General features: G+C 48.8%; 2 protein-coding genes and 1 long non-coding RNA gene across 3 annotated transcripts in view; 2 read left to right on the top strand and 1 right to left on the bottom strand.

Annotated features, from left to right (window-relative positions):
• Positions 1 to 19,739, top strand: part of IRF7 (interferon regulatory factor 7) — a 100,833-nt gene that overhangs the window by 32,196 nt on the left and 48,898 nt on the right. The window lies entirely within an intron of this gene.
• On the bottom strand, positions 399 to 10,036 carry LOC137475954 (uncharacterized). The gene is made up of 2 exons (XR_011000158.1): positions 9,978 to 10,036; positions 399 to 1,494 (listed from the first exon to the last, which is right to left on the bottom strand). It is a non-coding gene; the product is annotated as an uncharacterized lncRNA (long non-coding RNA).
• Positions 9,525 to 19,739, top strand: part of SLC25A22 (solute carrier family 25 member 22) — a 51,243-nt gene continuing 41,028 nt past the window's right edge. Inside the window, exon 1 of the mRNA XM_068193837.1 lies at positions 9,525 to 9,685. The gene's annotated coding sequence lies outside the window, so the exon portion shown is untranslated. The remainder of the gene's footprint in view (positions 9,686 to 19,739) is intronic.

The following is a 19,739-nucleotide window of genomic DNA, read 5'->3' as shown; positions in this document are numbered from 1 at the left end:
TTTGAAAGACTACTGTCATTTAAGTTAATTCAAGTCTTTCAAGACAGGTTTGAATTCAGCTAAACTCTCTAAACATTACTTAAAGGGCTGTTCCTAGTCTGAAAAAACAAAAGTGTGTTTAAAAATGCCAGGTTGCACCACCCAAAGTCAATGTGCAGTTGCAGGTTGGAAAAATCCCGGTGTTTTTTTCCCCTCCTGAAGAATCATCGGTGGCTTCCCTGATGCTGCTTCAGACCTGCCATCAGTATTATTGAAAGAGAGGCGTAAAATTATTCTGCTTTTTCTCTCATTTAAGGCTGTTCTAACATCTCAGGCTACAGAGTGGTTACTGTCCAGTCCAGAGCACTGGACAAGGACTTGCAGATTTGAGCTGTCACCTTGGGCCTAGGGACTTCCACAGATCTGGTTTCTTAGATTGTGCTGCCCCAAGTCTCATGCTGGGTTCAAGTCAGCAGTGCTCTTTTGAATGTACATTTTCTCTTGTATTCTGTGTCATATGTTATTGTTTGTAATTTTCATAGATACCAACAAGGTATTTGTTCTTTCCTCCAGTTTTGGAGAGAGGCATTTGAGCATATTGCTCTCACTGGGAATAAAATCAGCACTTAACTCTTTCACAGCACGGTCTGCTATTCCTTAAATGCCTTGGGTTAGATGGAGACTGGTCCCTTTAAATCTGCTGGCAGGAGAACACAGGTGAGCTTGGCTGTGCTGTGCAGAAATGGGAGAAGAGCTCCTGTTTGGTTACTGCTGGTTGCAAAGCACAGGACAGACTGCAGCTGAGTTTATGGTGTCGCTGGAGGGTGGTTTTTCTGCAGTGGGACTAAGCCAGGAAACACAACGTTTAGGGAATGAGCTGAGGCTCAGGTGGAGCAGGTCTAGAGAGCAACAAGGCTAATCTAGTGTGTAGGGTAAGCATGTCCTCTGGTGAAGGTGCAGGAGAAGTCTACAGGAAGCACAAGGTAGCATCCACAGCTACAACAGAACGAAGCTCGGCTGCACTTACCTTTCCATTTGGGATAGTCAGACCAGAGCTGAGTTAGGCAATGCTGGAATAAAGGGTAGGTAGTCTGGACTCTGTGGAGGACTCATCCAGGCATCAGCAGAGCTACAGTTCTTCTGGAAAACAGCTTGGTGCCGAGAGAGAGAGGAAGGTTAGTGCCAGGTGTTCAGGTTACTCCCATAGTGGGCTGCAGCCAGGCTGGGCCACAGCAGATACCAAACCCTAGACAGTTCCATCAGTAGAACAGTTCTCCAGGATTTGGGCTGACAACTTAACGAAAGGTAAGTATTGTACCCCAGACAAGGATTGTTATCTCCAGTCTTTCCTGCTGAGCCATAGCTGCTGGGCTGGGCCTTCTTGCGTGCATCTGGCTTTCTCCTTGGAGTGACACCAAAGCAAGCACCCAGCTGAGGACGCCGAGGTGCTGGCAGGAAATCAGAGCAACTGTTCAACTCCTCTTTCCTCAGCTGACTTGGCAGCAAATATTTGAGCTGGAAGAGAGTCAATGGAAAACATTCTTTTGAGGTGTGTTATCTTTATCAATAATCTCTTTGAGGAACAGTAAGTCTTTCATAAGCCTATAACTGCTATGGCTGATAACGGTTGCAGTAGATGGTTGAAACAGCAAAAGAAATAACTAACCTGGCATTTATCTTTTGAATCAAAATATGGCATTCTTTATGACTTCTGTCATGAATTCATCACATACTGGAGTAGTATCGTTCCCTTTCCAGCTATCTGACTTTTCCTAGTGCCTAATATGCACCTTACAGTGTCCTACAGATGATCTAGGAGATTGTATGGTTTTTACTGTGCACGATCCCAATATGTCCAAAATTCTCCCAAATAAATTTTTACCAGGAAAAGCCTACTTACAAAAATTTTTAAAAGTAAAGCAAGAAATTCTTTGGGAGTAGGAACATTTTTTCTCCTTTTTTGGCTGTAACATTTATAGCTCTTTAACTGTCATAATTAAACTGTCATAATTCATAAACTTGCAGATCTCCAGCAAAATGACCTGGGTGTTTCCCACATACCACTTCAAGTTTTTTCTAACCATGACAGTCCTCTAGCTGCCAGGAGACAGATCCAGGTAAGATGCTTCCAGCTCCTACAGATATTAATTTTAAAAAAAGAAAAAAACTGAGACATGAAAGCCCAGGCAAATCTCAAATCAGTTTATTAATTCCATAAAAAATACAAGGGAAAGCCTGATTATGTTCTGCAGGGGGTTAAACTGTTTGCAGAGGCCTGTCAGTAAAATGCTGTATAATGCCCAGTAAAAGACCTGACTGAAATTGAAATGGAGAGTGAGCCCACAGGGGCTGTGTTCAGTTTCTCTGGTTACTGTGGGCAGGCAGCAATGCTGTAAAACTCAGCACACCCGGAGGATTGCTCTAAAAAAGGAGCAGTGTGTTGCACTGAGGAATTGATGGTTCAACCATGAACCTACTGAGCTTGATGCCAAAACTAAAAGAGCATTAGAAGATACCCAGTCTGTAAGATTTCCTTCTACTTGGTACACACTCATGTCCATACTTGGCAGTGTCATACTGCTGGGTTTTTTAAAAGGGAAATGAAATCTGATGGTCCTTAAATTCACTATTTTCCTCCCAAGGGAGGATTACCCCATGCTTTCAGCCCTTAAAGCAAGATTAGCTTTCACTGGGAAAGGGAGTGGGGCTGGCTTTCAGTCACTGGTGCATCAGAACCCCAGCCCAGGGCTGCATCAAAGTGAGCTCACAGTGCTTATCAGTTGGCACTGTTAAAATTAAGAATACAGTATTTTCTGCAATTAAGTGTGTGTTCATTTCCTGAACTTCACAGATATAAACTCTGTGTTCTTAAAGCACCATTTTCTGTAAATCTGTGTCTTGAAAATCCATGAAGAGTGTTTGACTCTTGTTCCAGTTTCCAGGTACCTTGAAAGAATTCGGTGACTGGGAAATAAAGAAACCAGGTAGGCAATATGACCATGCCTTTATTCTCCTTGTCTCACAGTAGGTCTGTAGATTGAACCCATCCAGAAGTTTGTTTTGGGGGGCTGGAGCTAAGATCCTTCTGCTTGGTTTGTTCATTGAACACCAGTGCAGTTCTTATCTTCTCCAGACAGGAGATGGCAGAACAGGAAAATATGCGAAGGGCAGGAGGGATGCTCAGAGATGAGTACTACAGAGCATTTTTAACTCTTTCCTTACAGCAAAGTGTTGCATTTCCTGGGAAAGTATGAAGACTGTGAATACATGGTTGCCATCCACTGTTTCTCAACTAGGTGGCACCAAAAGAAATAGTCCAGCATCACCTGCAAATTAGCAAAAGTGGATACTTTTTTTTTCTCCACTCTGCGTAGTTCTAATGCTGACTCCTTGCTGTGGAAAGTTTGAGGCCAAAACATAAATGTTGTGTTCAGAAAGTGATTGATTAAATTGGTGGGGAAATAAATCCTCTAAAAAGCAAAAAATACACAAAGCTGAATGCATTCCCATGTATAAGGAGCAAGAGATTTGGGGCTGCCTGTTTCAGGCAAGAGTTGGATCAGACAGCTGCAACAGAGCATGTGGAGAAACAAAGCAGGCAGAGGAAGCCGATCAGCATCTCTACTTGCTTTCTCTAGAAAAGCAGGATGGCTGCAAATTTTGTTTCTGCTGAAGCCCTGTGGATAAGAGGAGATCACACTTGCAAGGGTTGGAGGAGGTGGTTGTTGCTTGAAAGTTTCCTCAAAGCCATGTGGCTGAGCTTCATTCCTGGACTGAGAATTCCAGGTGGTGACCCGAAGCAAACCAGGTAGCACTGCTCAAAGGGGGAGACAGGATTTCTACTCTGGACATATCAAGCTTGAAAACATCTGCTCTGTTCTGTTTTCACTGCGTCTCAGGCTGAGTACACAAAGTCCCATGTGCTGGGTCACCTGGTGGGGCCACATCTTGGGGCAGGCCCTGCGTGGTCATCAGCTGCTGGGTCACAGGAGTCCAGGGAAGAGAGACTGAGCACAACCCAGAACAGTCAGCTGGAAGGTGCTCCTGCCCATGGCAGATGAGTTGGATCGTTAAAGTCCCTTCCAACCCATTGTGTGATCACCCAATCCACTGTGTGATTCCATGAAGTTGGGCAGTTTTGATTAAGCTAACAGGACATGAGAGTTTAAGGGATGCTGTCTGCAGACATTTAGTAAGTGAATTGGGAAAACAGCAAGATAATATTTGTCATCTCTTAGCTGCCAAGCTGTCCTAAGTTTCTGTGCTTCTACAACCCTGCCAGCCCTCTGCTTGAAGCAGCAAGGGTAAATCTTGGAATTTCTAAAAGACCCCTCAAATAGCTTAAGAAATTATTTGAGTTTTCCATCCTAATGCAGAAAACCTTTTTCCTGATCAAAAGAGGTACCAGGGTATGGCAGGCTCACCTGTGGGATAGTTCCAAGGCAGCAGCAAGAACTTAAAGCTTTGGGTGTGAACAGGATCACACAGTGATCTGAATAACCCCAGATGTGCCCCAGCCATGCTGTCTCTGCCAGGTTTCTGCCACAGGCCAGACCTGGTCTTCTGGTGGTGTTTAGCATAACCAGGTTTAGAAACAGCAAATCTGCATGTCCAGAAGAGAGTGGGACTTTGGCAGAGGATGGCTGCAGCCCCGATGGAGTCACCCATCTCTCCCTGTTGTGTGAAGAAGAGACCTGGCTGATGAGCCTGGCTGCTTAGGCTTCTAATTCTGCTTTGTTGGGCTGATGGAGAGAAGCTTTAGATTACAGTGAGAAAGAAGTAGGACAGGAAAGCTGGATGAGGGAGGTAGTAACAGGATAGCCAAGGGAGGACATGAGCTTAGGTATGAACCTTCACCTTGCTGCTTCTTCAGCCATGTCCTTGGAAGATTTTACTTCCTCTGGAAGCAGCAATGGTTCAGGACAAATGTTTTTGGGTTTTTTCCCTCCAGGTTGGAGAAGAATGGAAATCATTGTGATTCTTAGCATCTCCTCAAGGCCAGAGGTGAGAGCAAGCATGGCTTGTGATATTGATTGCAGCTGGTCCCTCTCAGCATTGCAAGTTTCTGTGTCCTGGTGTCTGCACAGCCTTCATGTGTTGCAGGAGCATCAGGCTGAGTGACAGTCCTGGTGAGGCTTTCATCCTGGTGCATTGAAAGGAGCAAGAAAACACTGTGCCTCCCCCTCAAAAATCCCCACAACAGATGATTTGGTGAGGCTTTTATCCTGATGCATTGAAAGGAGCAAGAACACCTTGTGTCTCCCCCTCAAGAGTCCCTTACAAGAGATGATTTATTTGCAGTCTGGGCAGAGTAAAGAAAATCCTGCTGCTTAAACAGGCTATTTTGTGACAACGGCTGTGCACAAATGATGGCTGGAAGGCAGAGGCAGTCACAAATGGATCCATCAGCTTTTTGGGGTCCTAAAATAACATGGCCCTGGAGGAGCTGGCTGCAGCTCTTGGTGAGGTGGCAAGCCTGTGACCTGTGACACCCCATGAGGTCCAGCTGTTTCACCCGTGTCAGGGTGACAGTGTCCTCAGCATCCACTTCATCCTGGTGGCACAAAGCCATCTCACCTTTCTGCCCCCCAAGAAAGAGCCATGCAGGTTACTGCCAATGCAGATTCCTCACAGTTGTTTGTCAGCTGCTGAAAGGGGAGATGAACAAATGAGCTGTGGAAGGTGAGGAATACTGAAAAATTCTGGAGCAAATTGCATTCTTTGGCATCTATGTGCACTCTTGGGCCATACTTGCAGGGGAAAGGAGTGATCAGTGCCCCATAAATCTGACGCCACCTCTGCATGGGGACAGATGCATATGGTGGGAAGCTGTTGGTTGTTTTCTTCCTGGGTTGAGGGGGAATGCCCTGCTGAAAGGCTCCCAGGGCAATAGGTGGCTTCAGCTGCAGGCTCCCTGCCAGCAGCTGTGCCCAGAGTGGGATCTGGAGGCCGATCTCACAGCCAAGACAGTGCCATTCATCGGCACTCCATAAACAAAAGTGCCTCACTGTTTTATCCAGGAGATAAGCATGGAGGGCATGAGATTGCTTTCCCTTGTGTTGTCTGTGCTGAGCGTGGGAGCCTGTGTTGGCTGCCAAAGGAGCTGAGGCACTGCTGCTGTGGCACATGCTGTGGACAGGCAGGGAACGGGGCTGCCGGGTGTCAGGCAGCCCCAAGGCTGGAGCCTCACGGGTACTGGGCACTGTGAGATGCCAGCCCTGCAGGATGTGTTGCAGGAGCTGGGCCATTGTTTAAGCCAGCTCATGATGTGTTACTCATTAGAATGCCAGGGTCAACCCAGCTGCTCTAAAAGTCACTTAAAAAAGGAAGAAAATTCGACTCCTTTTTTTTTTTTACACACACTTGCGTGCTTTGAGCATCAGGGACGTTATTCCCAGTAATTGTTCAGCATTTGAATCAAATAGCTACTAAGAAGATGTCTGCAGCCTCTTTTCAAGGAGTAATGGGCAGAGAGGACAGACAGACCACATACACTGGGTTCACCAGTGTGGTCTTGCAGCTTGAGCTTTTGGGAACAACAGAGCCGGCTTTGGGGTTAAGCTGTCCCCTTCTTGCACTCCAGCTGCATCCACATCCTCTCTTGCTTCTGTAATGTCGAGTACCTGCACAGAAAATTAAACCAGACCAGTGCTTTCTGTGTGCTTCCTGCCATCCCAGCCGACAGCCAGCTGTGAATCTGTTCATTTTACTCATTCTCTTTGACTATACCCTGGATGCCTCCCCTAACACCTCTGTGCTGTTACCTTTGGCAACACATCCTGTGGTCTCAATGGAGAACAAATCAGGCTTGGCTGGGATTGATTTTTCCAGAAAACAATGTTGACTGGTGCTAATTACATTTCTGCCTCTTCAATATTTATCAGTTGAATTGTCTACCAGTGCTCTGAGAATCATGTCCAGGCCAAGGGAGCAGTGACCAAGCTTGCCCAATTTTACTTTTTTAAGCGTTGGTTTAAGAACCACACTCAGCAGGCACTTGGGGATTTCACTGGCAATTCACAATTTATTAAAACAGAAAACAATACAAATGGGGAAGGAAACTGAAAAGCGAGACATCATGAAAGCCTCTTTCTCTGCAGCAGACTGAACTTGACCCATGTCCTTGTAGGGCTGAACCGGCCCACAGCCCCTCTGGGAGGTGGGCTGAAAGCAGTGCAGGATTTCGACTCACACAGGACAAGCTTTGTGACAAGCCGAGCACAGACCTGGTCTAATGCTCCTGTGTGCACCACGATGACAACAATGTTGCCTTGTACAGGAGGTCCTGAGCTGCGCTCTTCACCTTCTGTCAGACACTGACAGTGCTGCTTTTGAAGCTCTGCTTTGCATCTAACAGTTTTAAATCCCTTTTGTGTCTGTCAGGAGAAAAAAAACTATGTCTGAAAGCAGAGGAAACCTTGACAACCTGGCACTCACTGAATACGAACTTTCTTCCTCTGCTTCCTTTTTTATGCCCTCTCTTAAATGCTGCCGGAAGAAACGGGTCCTTTGTGCCATGCAGGTTACAAAGAACAGTTGTTCTTATGCAGCAGAACCAAAAATAAAAATATGTGATTGCAGTCCTCCTGAGATGCAGCACAAAGATGGACAGTGTTAACCTCTTCTTTGCCAGGGGACAGTAATGTCCTGCCAGCACATCTACACTGTGATAAACAGTAACATCTATACCTCAAGCCGCACTGAGTTCAGTTCAGCTTTTGACTGAGAGGATACAGCACAGTGAAACCCACTGATGCCTTTACAAAACAGGGCAGAGTGGGGCTATGCCACCACCAAGGAAAGGGGGGGGAAGCAGTTTTGCAGCTGGGGAGTGAGAAGACCTCAACTCCCCCACAGTTCTCCAAACTGGGAATTCCCGCAGCAGTGCCCACCACAGCAGCCTGCCTGCAACCCAAGCCTTGCTGCCTGTTTTTCCAAGGACATGGTGGAGATAAGACTGTGGGGTTGGATAGACTACTCTGGCATCTCCCTGCCCACTGCACTTGCATTTTTCTCTTGTGCTGGATGCTTATCCAGTATATGCCCATAAAATGGCCACAGCACACAGGTCTCCTTCCTTGGTCAGGCACCACCCTTCTGGAGGGAGCTTTCCAGCTCCAGTGCTGTATCTTCTCATGCTTTGCTCAGCCCAGGTTGAACAGCACATGAGAAAAGCTGAACCCCTTTTCACCTATATCCAACTCACTACCATTGATTTCTGATGCTTCACTGGCCTCTGGATTACATCTTCTTCTCACCTTGGGTTCACCCTGACTGTGATAGCAAGCTCCTCTTGTTTTCGTGCGTGTGTGAAGAACTGTGAGGTTTCTGGGCTGTTCATCGCGACTCAATATAATTGTCAATTCTCCTGTGTACACAATGTCCTCATTAGCCCTACATGCTCCTGGGAGCATCCTTGTAGGCACTCTTTTCTAGTCACCTCCAACTGTGCGCTGGTGCTCTGCCAGCTTCCATGGGCCCTTGGTACAGAGCTGGAAATCCCACACTCACAGGGCGTGGTGTATGTGAGCAAAGAGGGAGGCTCTTAGAGATGTATTCCCCTGGAGATCTTCACCTCTTTCTCTGGTGGTATCACACCTGTGGATGTTACAGAATCACAGAATGGTTTGGGTTGGAAGAGACCTTAAAGATCATCTCACTCTATCCTCCTCTAGTGGACACCTTCCACTAGACCAGGATAGTCAGAGCCCCATCCAGCCTGGCCTTGAATACTGCTGGGGATGGGGCATCCACAACTTCTCTGGGCAACCTGTTCCAGTGCCTCGCCACCCTCACCACAAAGAACTTGGTCATCCCAAGAGGCATGGAGATCTGTTTGGCTGCTCCTGTCCTCCTTGCCTTCATGCTTAATTTCTAAGGCCTGATGAAACAATCTCTGTGGATGTTTTGTCCCAGCAAGCATTTAGATCCCATAATGTTCCTGAGAACTCTAGGTCCACAGTGGAGCCTGCCAACCCCAAAAATCAATGCCTGCCCGTGGTATGGTGGCTTTCCTGAGGGGTAGCAGGCAGCACAGCATGGTGACCCAATGGGCACAATGGGCCTGGCTGCTATCCTGAAGAGAATAACAGAATCACAGAATATGCTGAGTTGGAAAGGACCCATAAGGATCATGAAATCCAACTCCCGTCCCTGCACAGCACCACCCCCAGGAGTCACACCATGTGCCTGAGAGCATTGTCCAAACGCTTCTTGTGCTCTGTCAGGCTTGGTGCTGTAACTGCTTCCCTGGGGATCCTGTTCCAGTGCCCAAACACCCACTGGGTGAAGAACCTTTTCCTGATACCCAACCTAAACCTGCCCTGACACAACTTCAGGCCGTTCACTCGGGTACAGACAGACTTATTATTTCTCCCCCGCTGTCGCTCGCCCCGTGTCCTGCCGTGTGCCGCCTCGTAAGACGGCTGTGGGCGCGGGCCGGGGCTGCTCGGGGCACGGCGGGGCAGTCCCGGCACCCCGCGCCCGGCCGGGGGAGGCGGCGGCGATCGCCGGGCGCCCCGGCCCGCGTTGCCATGGGGACGCGGCGGCCGCCCCGGCGGGGAGGGACAGGCGGCGGCGGTTCCTGCGCGCAACGCGGCCGGAGGGGGCAGAGCTGAGTCGGGCCGGGCCGCGCCGCGCAGGAGCTCCGCACCCCGCGCCGCGCCGCACCGTCCCCGGCCCCGGCGGGAGCCGCCGCCGCCGCCCGGTAAGTGTGGGCACGGCCCTTCCCAAGCCCTCCGGAGGCGCCGCCGGGGGTCCCGACACCCCTCCTGCCGCCGGGATGCAGCTCGGCCGTGCACCCCGGCCTGGCTCCTGCTGCCCCGGCCCCGCCGCCGCTTACCCCGGCCCCTCATCTCAGGGGTGTGCCGGCCGCCCTTCCTGCGCCCCCGGGCCGTGGAGGGCCGTCTCCTCGCCCCGGGGGCTGCGGGCTGCCCACGTACCCAACCCCTCCCCGGAGCTGCGGGCTGCCCTTGCCCGCCGCCACTTCCCCTCCTCACCCTGGGGGTTTTAGGTCTTCCCAGCCCCTCCCCTCCTCCCCGGGCTGGCTCCCTGTGCCTGCGTGGGGGTCCCGGGGCTGATCGCCCCCGCTCGCCGTGTGCGGGGCTTGCCCTTGCCGGGCGCGGGGGCTGCAGCCGCCGTGCGCCTTCCTCTCCGCTGCCCGCGCCAGGGAAATTGCGGGTGACACGTGTGCGGCTCCACCGAGCCCTTTAGTGCCCCGGAGCTGCAGCTTTTTATATTGAAAGCGATTTCCCAGTTTCTCCGGGCTTCCCATTCTGAGGCGATTCGTAGGATTCCCTGACCGCCCCGGTGGCAGCGCAGGTCCTGCATCTAAGCCCCTCTGAGCTCCTTCCAGACTCTCCTAAGCTAGATTCCTGCCTCTTTGAGGTAGGTCAAGGTTATTGTGCTCTTCACTGTGCTCTTCACGCAGTGGATGGGGAAAGTGGAAATGTGGAAAGACTGTGGGATTTCCTCAAGGTCACCCTGGGAATTGGACCCCAAGCATCCTCTCTCTTGCTGCACCCTCTGCAGCTGCTGGGTGAGGGTGAAGTTGTGGAAATCGGATTTTCCAGTGCCCCAGCCTTTTTCCTGCAAGGCTTCTCAGCTTCTAGTTTATATACCTTGCCAGGTGTCAGGGCAGGATCCCAGCTATATTTTTTTGGCCTCATGTCTTTTAGCTATTAGATGTTTACAGTTAAATAGTGGGTATTTTTACCATAGTATGTTAATCTCTGAGAGTCTCGCTGCTGTTAGGGTCTGACTTCGTGCTGCTGCTGCTGTTGGGATGATATCTGCAGTGATTTTGATTACTGCAAGTAACTGTGGCTTTGCTTCTCAAGGACTCTCTCCTTGGCAGTGCCAAGCAAAAGACAGCTGAACTAGAGTGGTACTGATAACGATGTATCCTGTGGGACTCGCGTGGTGGTTGTCTTCTTGTCCTCTACTTCTGTTTTGCTTTGCAGACTGTTATAAACAAAGGAGTAGGCAAGGTTTAATGGGAGGAGTTCCTCTAACCTCTTCCTCAGAAAATAAACGCCGGGATTTAATGAGGGTTTACCCCTTTGAATGTCTTGCCTGTAGGATTTTTAACCGCGTGCTGCTACTCGTACTTGTTCATACAGGTGCAGTTTTTCTCCTGGTGCTGTGCCCTTGGGCTCATCTGTTCACCGGGTGCCTGTAGTAGTAAGAAGCATTAAGTTTTGGGGGTGGTGGCGACCTGTGGCACAGATGGATGGCTGAGATGGAAAAGGGATCAAATCTGTGTTGTAAACTGAAGCCCTGCTCTGCTCTGAAGGAAAGTCTGCAGTCCTGTTTGGTGCCCAGCAATCTTGTTAATGTCTTACTAGGATGCCAGAACCACTGAGCATCTTCCTGCTGCCGTTTTAGGAAGGGGTAGTGTACTGTATTAAGTTACTAAAAGCTAGAAATCACTGACAGCCTGTCAAGGCCATTTGCTCCCCTTTTCCTGCCAAGATTTGAATTAGTGGGCAAGATGGGGGAAATACCTACCTGACTGGCCAAGGTGACAGCAGCATGTTCATGTGGAAGCAGCTCCCTACTCGCTTGTGTGTCATGTTTTTTTTTTGTAGGTCTCCTCTGCCAGGGCAAAGGTGTGATGGAGGCATGGTGACTGGTGGTTGGTGTGCCTTGACACCTGGGAGCCATAGGATTTGGAGCTGTCTGATAAGGGAAATTTGGGGAAAGTCTTGCTTAGAACCTGTAAGCATTTCATGTTCCTATACAACTGTTCTTGCGTAACTGTTGTCATCCTGAGAATTGTGAAATAGTAGGAGGGAGAAATTTCCCAGAGTAGGGCAGCTGTGTTTCCAGGTGAGTAAATGTTGTGCTGTGTTTAGCTAGAATAAAATCTCTGTGTAGAGCCAACATCCCTGACCAGGGGCCCAATTCTGCAGATTCCCGTGAGAACGGCTTTTCCTTGAAGGCAAAGCCCAATCTAGGGAACATTGTTGTTGCAGGGTGTGTGATGATCATGCAATGCTGTGAAAATAGTTAAATGTCTTTGGCACTTCTTGAGGAATACAGCCAGTGTTGATAGCTGGGTGTGCAGCTGCAGTGTGAACTGCAGTTTGTGCCCTGGGTGGGGGTAATGTCAGGAGCGCCAGGAAAGGGGCTGTGACCTGGTGCTGACCCTTTGGACAGCAAAGGGTACAGGGATACAGCAGGAGCTGATGACTCAGCAAGAAGACCCTAGACTGTCTGGGTGCACAAACTGTAAGAGTATAAAAACCCAGGCATGCTTTTGTTACGGGTCCCTCCCCAGAGGCACGAGGTCAAGCTGGTTTTGTGTCACTGCACCACAATTAAATTACTTAGAGGATCCAGACATCTGAGACTGCTGTTGGAAACCCAGGGCTGAGCCAGTAAGGAATCCCTGTCTGTCTGTGCAAGTGTGGGGTGTGCAGGGAGCCAAAAGGGCCACCCATGGGGTCACTGGAGCCATCTGCTGGGAAGGGACTTTGGTCCCAGCAGTGCAAGACTTGGAACGGGGGGAGTGTGACTGACAGAGTAGCTCCTGGGTGGTCAGACAGGAGAGTTTCTTTAACACATTCTGGGTTATGGCTGTAAGATGGGTGACTGATGAGTTGTTCCTTCTTCCTCGGCAAGGAGTACCTGGGTGTGGAGTAAGGGTGCATGGTCTCCATCTCCAGTCCTCCAAAGGGTCAGGCCTTGTGTTTGCTGCTGGGCTGGCAGTTACTTGTTTTACAGGTGCTTGCAAGCCTCTGGACTCTCACCCCACTGTGGAAATAAAATGCTCCTGGAGGGTAATTGCCATATTCACAGTAGCTATTGGAAGGTGGGATGTCCTTGTGAAGTCTAAGGGATGAAAGGACTGTGTGGTGGGAAGAAAAGTTTAGCATCATTGACCATAACTCACGTCCCCTGGTGCTGACTGGCAGCAGGTCTGCCTTGTTCCACAACATGCTTGCTTTTGTCACTTGATCTCTGGTCTCACTTGCAGGCAGGGAACTGCAAATCTTTTGCATTGCCAACTTTCCAGTGCTAGCAAGATGTCTTGCACAGGGTGTATCTCTTAATGAGCTGGGTTCACAGAATCACAGAATAATGAGGTTGGAAGAGACCTCTAAGATTATCAGGTCTAACCTATGCCCTAACACCTCAACTAGACTATAGCACCAAGTGCCATGTCCAGTCTTTTTTTAAACACATCCAGAGATGGTGATTCTACCACCTCCCTGGGAAGACAATTCCAGTACTTTATTATTCTTTTGGTGAAAAATTTTTTCCTAATATCCAACCTGTACCTTCCCTGACGTAGCTTGAGACTGTGTCCTCTTGTTCTGTCAGTTGCTGCCCGGTGGAAGAGACCGACCCCCACCTGTCTACAACCTCCCTTCAGGAAGTTGTAGAGAGCAATAAGGTCACATCTAAGCCTTCTCCGGGCTAAACAACCCCAGTTCCTTCAAACATTGCTCAAAGGGCTTGTATTCCAAGCCCCTCACCAGCCTTGTTGCCCTCCTCTGGACGCGCTCAAGCATCTCAATGTCCTTCCTAAACTGAGGGGCCAGAACTGGACACAGCACTCAAGATGCGGTCTCACCAGCGCCTGAGTAAAGGGGAAGAATGACCTCCCTGCTCCTGCTGGTCACACAATTCCTAATGCAGGCCAGGATGCCATCGGCTTTCTTGGCCACCAAGGCACATTGCTGGCTCATATTCAACCGGCTGTCGACCAGCACCCCCAGGTTTATCTGCCTAAAATCATATTGTTCTGTCAGAATGACATAAAAGATATTTGAACTAGGCCCCAAGGGGAAAGGAAAAGGGTTGGAAAAATGCAAAGTATTTTTGTTCTGTTGTTAGGAGAGCCTGGGCTGGGGAGATGATGTGTAACCAAACCAGGTTTAGAACGGCTGGGACAAATGATCCTGAGTGCTGCAGTTCATGTGTGTTATCATAGGATGCTAATACACTGTGAAGGGAGTTTCTACAGTTTCCCCTTTTCTAGGCTGTTTCAGAACAGAGAGGTATTTCTTCCTAAGCCTGATTTCTTCCTGGCCTTCCTTTTTCACAGTGTTTTTTCCCTTGTTGTTTTGTTGTGGGTTTGTTGTTTGTTTGTTTTGGTTTTTGTTGTTGTTGGTTTGGGTTTTTAATTTATTTGGGTTTTTTGGTTTGGTTTGGGTTTTTTGCTTTGTTTCTTTGTTTTTCCCTAGAATGAAATTTCTACACAGCTGATGGCCCATTAGTGGTGTCCCAGTGGCCTGTAAGTGGTGTCCCAGTGGCCTGTCAGTGGTGTCCCAGAGCTAAGCACCTTCACCCTGTACTGGAGTAAGTTGATACAGCTCTGGCAGACAGTGGAGCAAATGTAGTTTGCATCAGCTGAGCTTGAGCATCATGTGGGAACCCTCGAGCAACAGGAAGAGTCTGGTCCCACAGCCTGTTTAGCCTGTCACTTACAAGTTTGTTAATGTCCTGTTAAGCTTCCAGTTGGACCTGTCTTTCTCCCAGCTGCCTCTGCTCTCCTGCTAAAATTTGCAGTGCTTTGTAGGACAAATGTCTGTACTCGTCCTTCTACAGCAACATTGCAGGATGGGGAAGAATCTGCCTGGTCATAGCATTCTGCCTTCTGCTACTGCAGGTACATAAGGACTGGTAATTATTCCTTTTACATCCATGATGCATTCTCCTAAATCCTTAACTGTGTTTTCAGGAAATGCAAAAGCCTGCTTTAATGCCCATGTTTGTATATTCAGGCTCTCTTAGAAGTGACCAAGCATCTGCAGTACTACAGGTTGGGAGATATGGAACTGTCGATTACTTATCATGGGAAATGAGCTAGAAATGCTGCCTGTTGTAGGCAGTGCATTGTTTTCATTTGTTGCTCTTGAACATGTTGAACACCATGCCTGTGTTCTATGGTGCATTCCTCATAAATGGCTGTGTGGACTCCAGCCTTGCTGGAGACAGTTGGCTTGTCTGTCTACAGTGAGACAACAGGAATGTGACTGCAAGTGTCTGTTCTCTGCCAGAGAGGTGTCTGAGGTCTAACAGGGCAGTGTGTTTTAGCTTCTCTGGCACCATGATGTAATGAAGCCATCCTCCTTCAGCAAGGCTGAGTCCTCTGGCTGTACCTGCTTGCTTTGGGGACTGTCACTTGGCCATATCTAGCTAACAGTGGCAGCTTGCTAGAGCTAGCACTGTGTTGCTCCAGCTAATCCTAACAGAAGATAAATATTTTTTCCTGTTCTCTTCTGTTTGCCTTCCAGCACAGAGATAGCAGGAAGGAGGAGTTGGATTGAGCTGTCCAATGCCAAACTTGGATGTTGCTTTAACCTTGCAGTATTGATTGTCTGGTAGTTTGAGTTATTGTGAAGATAAAGTAAAAGGAGGTACAAAAGCTTTAGAAAACAAGGCAAAATCCCAGACAAACGTAATGAAAAGACCTTGTCACTCTGGGTAGTTTGGATTTCTGTCTGGCAGTTTCCTCTTACTCATCTGCAAATATAAAAACTTTGAATATTTTCTGCCTTAGGTGGGCTGCCTACATAGCGATTATATGCTTGGGGAAGGGAGAGGCACCCAGGCAGCAGTGCTTGTTCTGTATCAGAAGGAATTGATGGCTTACTGTTTATTTAATTTATGGGATCTCTGATCATAATTTAGTACAGCCTGTGGTGAGCTGCTCACAGGAATGCATTCTTATTCCATTTTGTTAAACCTTTTCGTAACCGGTACTTGTTCTCATTTTGGAAGTCCTGTTGTGGGTGGGTGACTGCATCTTGTCAAATCTTCCTGTGCCCTGCTCCTTCCTTTGGCACTGATGCTTCTGTATGGCATATCAGGAGAGCTGTTTGGGTTTTTTTTTTCTTTCCTGTGTCTGAGGCATTTATCCAGAAGCCAGCAGGAGAGAGGCTGGTTTTGACCCAGCTAAGTTTCCCCAAATAGCATGAATTTGAAGAGTTGGAGATGATTAAGTCACATCAAAGACTGTGCCTGCCCCACCTGGAGTTTTGACTCTATGTTTGGGGCTCATACTCTCAATTTAAAAGCTGTCCCAGCTATGAGGAGCTTTGTGGACAGGGTGGGGAGAGGGAAGGAGAAGGAAATATTCCCCTCTTATATATGACAGCAGTGCTTCTGCACTGGGTGAGTAACTGGCTTGGAGGAGGTGTTTGGGAAGAGAGTTACATGCTTTTCTTTTTTAATTAGAGCACAAGGATAGGGGACTTCCAGCAAATTATATTAGTAGGAAAGAGATGCTGTGCAAGTGAGCAATTGGTTTGGATCAAGCCAGAAAGAAGTCCAGTAGCCATGATCCTTAGTTTCTGAATTCAGCTGCAGCTTTCAGTGAATCCTTTTTGCTTTGACCAGGGGCTGTGCTGTGTGGTGTGAGATCTCCAGGCTGGATGAGTGCTGGCTTCTGTGTGGATAAGTGCCTGGAATGAAGCTGTAGCATGTGGTGTGCTTAGTCTGGGCCAGACCGTCTTCACTTTTGCTGCTGCTGCATCTCTGTCCTTGTCACTGTGGTGTCTGACACCTTACTGCCCTTAATGAGTGTGGAGAAAAGGGCAGTTCCCTGTTGCCTGATGGCTCTGATGGGATGGAAACATCTTCTTCAAGGCCATGTGCGGACTGGGAGCATGCTTGGTGCCCTGTTCAGTGCTGTTCTCTTTGCTCTGTGATAGGGATTTAAAAAAGAAGAAATTGTGTTTTAGGGACAGGCTGTGTGGGGGGCTTACTGTGAATTTCGGTCCTGCTTTCTCCTTTGCTACAGATTTAGAGCGTGACCTGGGGTAAACAGTAAGTCTCTGATCCTTTCCCTTACAATGCAATGGGAACAGCAGCACTCCAGGAGTTTGCCACTTAAAATTGCCATGGCAGCTGTTGCAGAAAGTATGATCTGATCTAGTAAATGGTCTCTTCTTCTAGGTATTTCACCTCCCCTTTTCAGTTTGTGTTGGCTTTCTCAAGGATAGCGGTACTAGCTTCCTTTTCCATGCCCTGGGCAAGCCAAGCTCTTCTCTGTAAGGCAACAGGAGCCCTTGTTGTTTATGAAGACTATTTTGTAAGTATAGTAGTTTTTTTTAAGGACATAAAATTCATTGTGTTAGCCCTTCCCCTTTCTCCTGAACTATTCCACTTGCTTTATTAGCAGCTAAATGTGTGCATGACCTGAGCAGCTGTTGTCTTTTTGATGCCCTTTTTTATTTTTTGCAGAACTTAAAATGTAGATTCTGTGGTGCCTCACACTGGTTCTTCAAAAGTCGTGGAGAGCTTGAAGGAAATAGCTTGGATACTGAAGTGATAAGCACTGCAGAAATGCCAGACACTATATAAACAACTAAACTCAGCCCCCGGCCCTTCCCAAAAGAGGGATGATTTGCAGAAATACTTCAACAGATGGTCTGAATTTGGCTTTGGAAAGGGGGGAAGAAATGCCAGGTCGCTGCTGAGCTGTGTGTGGGCGCGTGCCTGCGTGCGCCGTGCAGCGCGTTCCCTGCCAGCATGCTCGGGGAGGCTGAGCCAGCTGCTCCAGGGCCCCTGCGCTCAGAGGCACCTGCACACCGCTGCCCGGTCTCTGTGGCTGCGCCGGGGCCGTGCGGAGCAAGGTCCCGTTTTCCCTGTGGTGAGGTTCAGCTGTGCCTGCTCGTCAGGCTGGTCTGGTGGAGGTGAGCCATGGGCAGTTTGCAGACGCACCGAGTCAGCTTGAGGGAGAGAGGCTGCAGAGCTGCTGTGCAGCTTGTGAGATCTTGCTTGGCACACGGCTGAGATTGTAGGAAGGCCGTAGGGTCATCTGACACTGGGTTGTCCCTAGTGCTGGTGCAGTGTCCTGGACCTGTGTCAGTGCAAATTGAGGTGGTGTGGAGCTGAAAACAAATGGATCAGCTGTGGTAAAGGGCATGTGCTGTTTGGACACGCCTGTGCGTACATGTGAGCTGGCAAACTTGAAAGAGCGTAGGAAAGGGTTTACATGTCATGGCTGGGAACCTTGATGAACTCTGGCAGAGCTGGCTGCTGTGGCCAGCCTCCCCTCTTCCTCTCTCCAACGAGATTACTGCTCTTGCAGGGGAGGGAGAAGGTATTTCTCCCAGAGTGCTGCATCACGTCTTGAGTGGGCTCTGCTCTGGAGCAGACAGGTTCCCATGTCACTTGTCACAGCTGACTCCAGTTGGGTTTTGGATTGGAGCCCCGAAGTCCCTGTCCAAGGACCTCTGGAGCAGAACAGTGTGTCTAGTTCCTGCATTGCCAAACTGTTGCTAGTCTTCCAAGACAGGGTGCCTGTTCCACTGCTCACTGGCATGACAATTCCATGTGTCTACTGCTGCCTGCTGTTGCTGCCATGCACTCTTTGTGAGACAGAGTTGGTAATTAGAGCAGAGTTGTGAGATACTCTTCAGGAGTGTTTTTCATTTGGAAACTTTTTGAAAACAGGTCTAATTCTCAAGCAGTGCAAGATGAATTGCTTCCCTGAGGTTGTGTCAGATAAATCCTTGTGGATACATGTGTCACGTAGCAGCATTGCCCTGTGCATATGGAGTAGCCGGGTGAGACATCTGATATTCAGGGAATGACTTTCCAAGTTTGATATACTTCACTTTTTCATCTTTTCCCTTTCTAGTGTTACTCATCTCCCTGCACTCTGTTTAGGTGAGCAGGACTAGATGTGTTTTCATTTGTCTGTAGCCTCCAAAATGCATGGTATTCCTGCTGGGAGTGCCTTGCCTGCCTTGCAGCCTGTTGATCCACAGCACTCTGGGTGAGCAGGGAGCTGGTGAATGGATTATGCCACAGACTCCTGAGCCATCAAGATGGTGGTTGCAGTCCCCTTGACAATTCCTCTGCTTGTCACAGAGTGTGTATGAGTTTCCCTGGAGGAGCTGCTAACCTCTTCAGAAGCAGCGTGACCCATGTGGGGCTGCTGATGTGTGTTTAGCAAGGAACCATTTTGCTGTGAGCTGAACATTTTTGGCGTAAGCAAAGCAGCTGAGGTGGGAGGCGAGAAGGGCTGTTGGCAATGCCGGAGCGGAGCAGTTGTGTTCACGTACCCCTACAGCAAAGGGACTGGCAGCAGCAGTGTCCTGTGGCTGAGAGGCAAGGAATATTGACTAACATGACATTTAAGTGGCATTTCTTCTAGTGCACTGGGAGCACTAGTGAAATTCAGCCTTTGGCGCTAAGAAGTAATAAGCTTTGTTCTTCAGAGGGGTTTCTATCTGCTGTTGCAAAGTGTTTGGAAGGCTGGGAAATGTCCTTTTGTTATCCTGTCAATTCTCCATGTCTGGTCTCTTTTACAAAAGGCCTTGGCTCTAGTAGGCAGCTGAGCTTGCAGCCTGTACACCAGTGTGGGCATGCTTATGTGGTGGCTCCTGCTTGATGCTTCTCTGTCACCTTGCCTTAGGTGGAACCTAGCTCCTAACTCCAAAAGGTCATGCAGGAAGGATCCATCCTTTCATGCCCTGAGGTCCTGCTTCATTCACCTGGGATATTTTAGCGTTGGTTCCCATGCCCATGGCTGATGCTCTCAGTGCACTGTGGCTTTGCTACAGGGACAGGATGCGGGGTTTGTGGGATGCTTTGCAGTTCCAGCCAACAGTCCCTCTTTGGGACGCTTGAGTGACAGCTATCAGTTGACATACAGACCCACAGGGCTCTGGGCTACTAGGCCTTTTAAATCATTTTGTTAAGGGCCCAGAAGCTCTTATCTCCCAGGTTTCCCTGGAGGGATTCTTGTTCTGTTTTATGGTTGTATATTGGTTTACTTTATCGGTGCACTCGGCAAG

Source organism: Anomalospiza imberbis, chromosome 6 (assembly GCF_031753505.1).
Source record: "Anomalospiza imberbis isolate Cuckoo-Finch-1a 21T00152 chromosome 6, ASM3175350v1, whole genome shotgun sequence".
In the NCBI taxonomy this organism is placed as follows: Eukaryota; Metazoa; Chordata; class Aves; order Passeriformes; family Viduidae; genus Anomalospiza; species Anomalospiza imberbis.
This window is presented reverse-complemented; position numbering and strand designations above follow the sequence as displayed.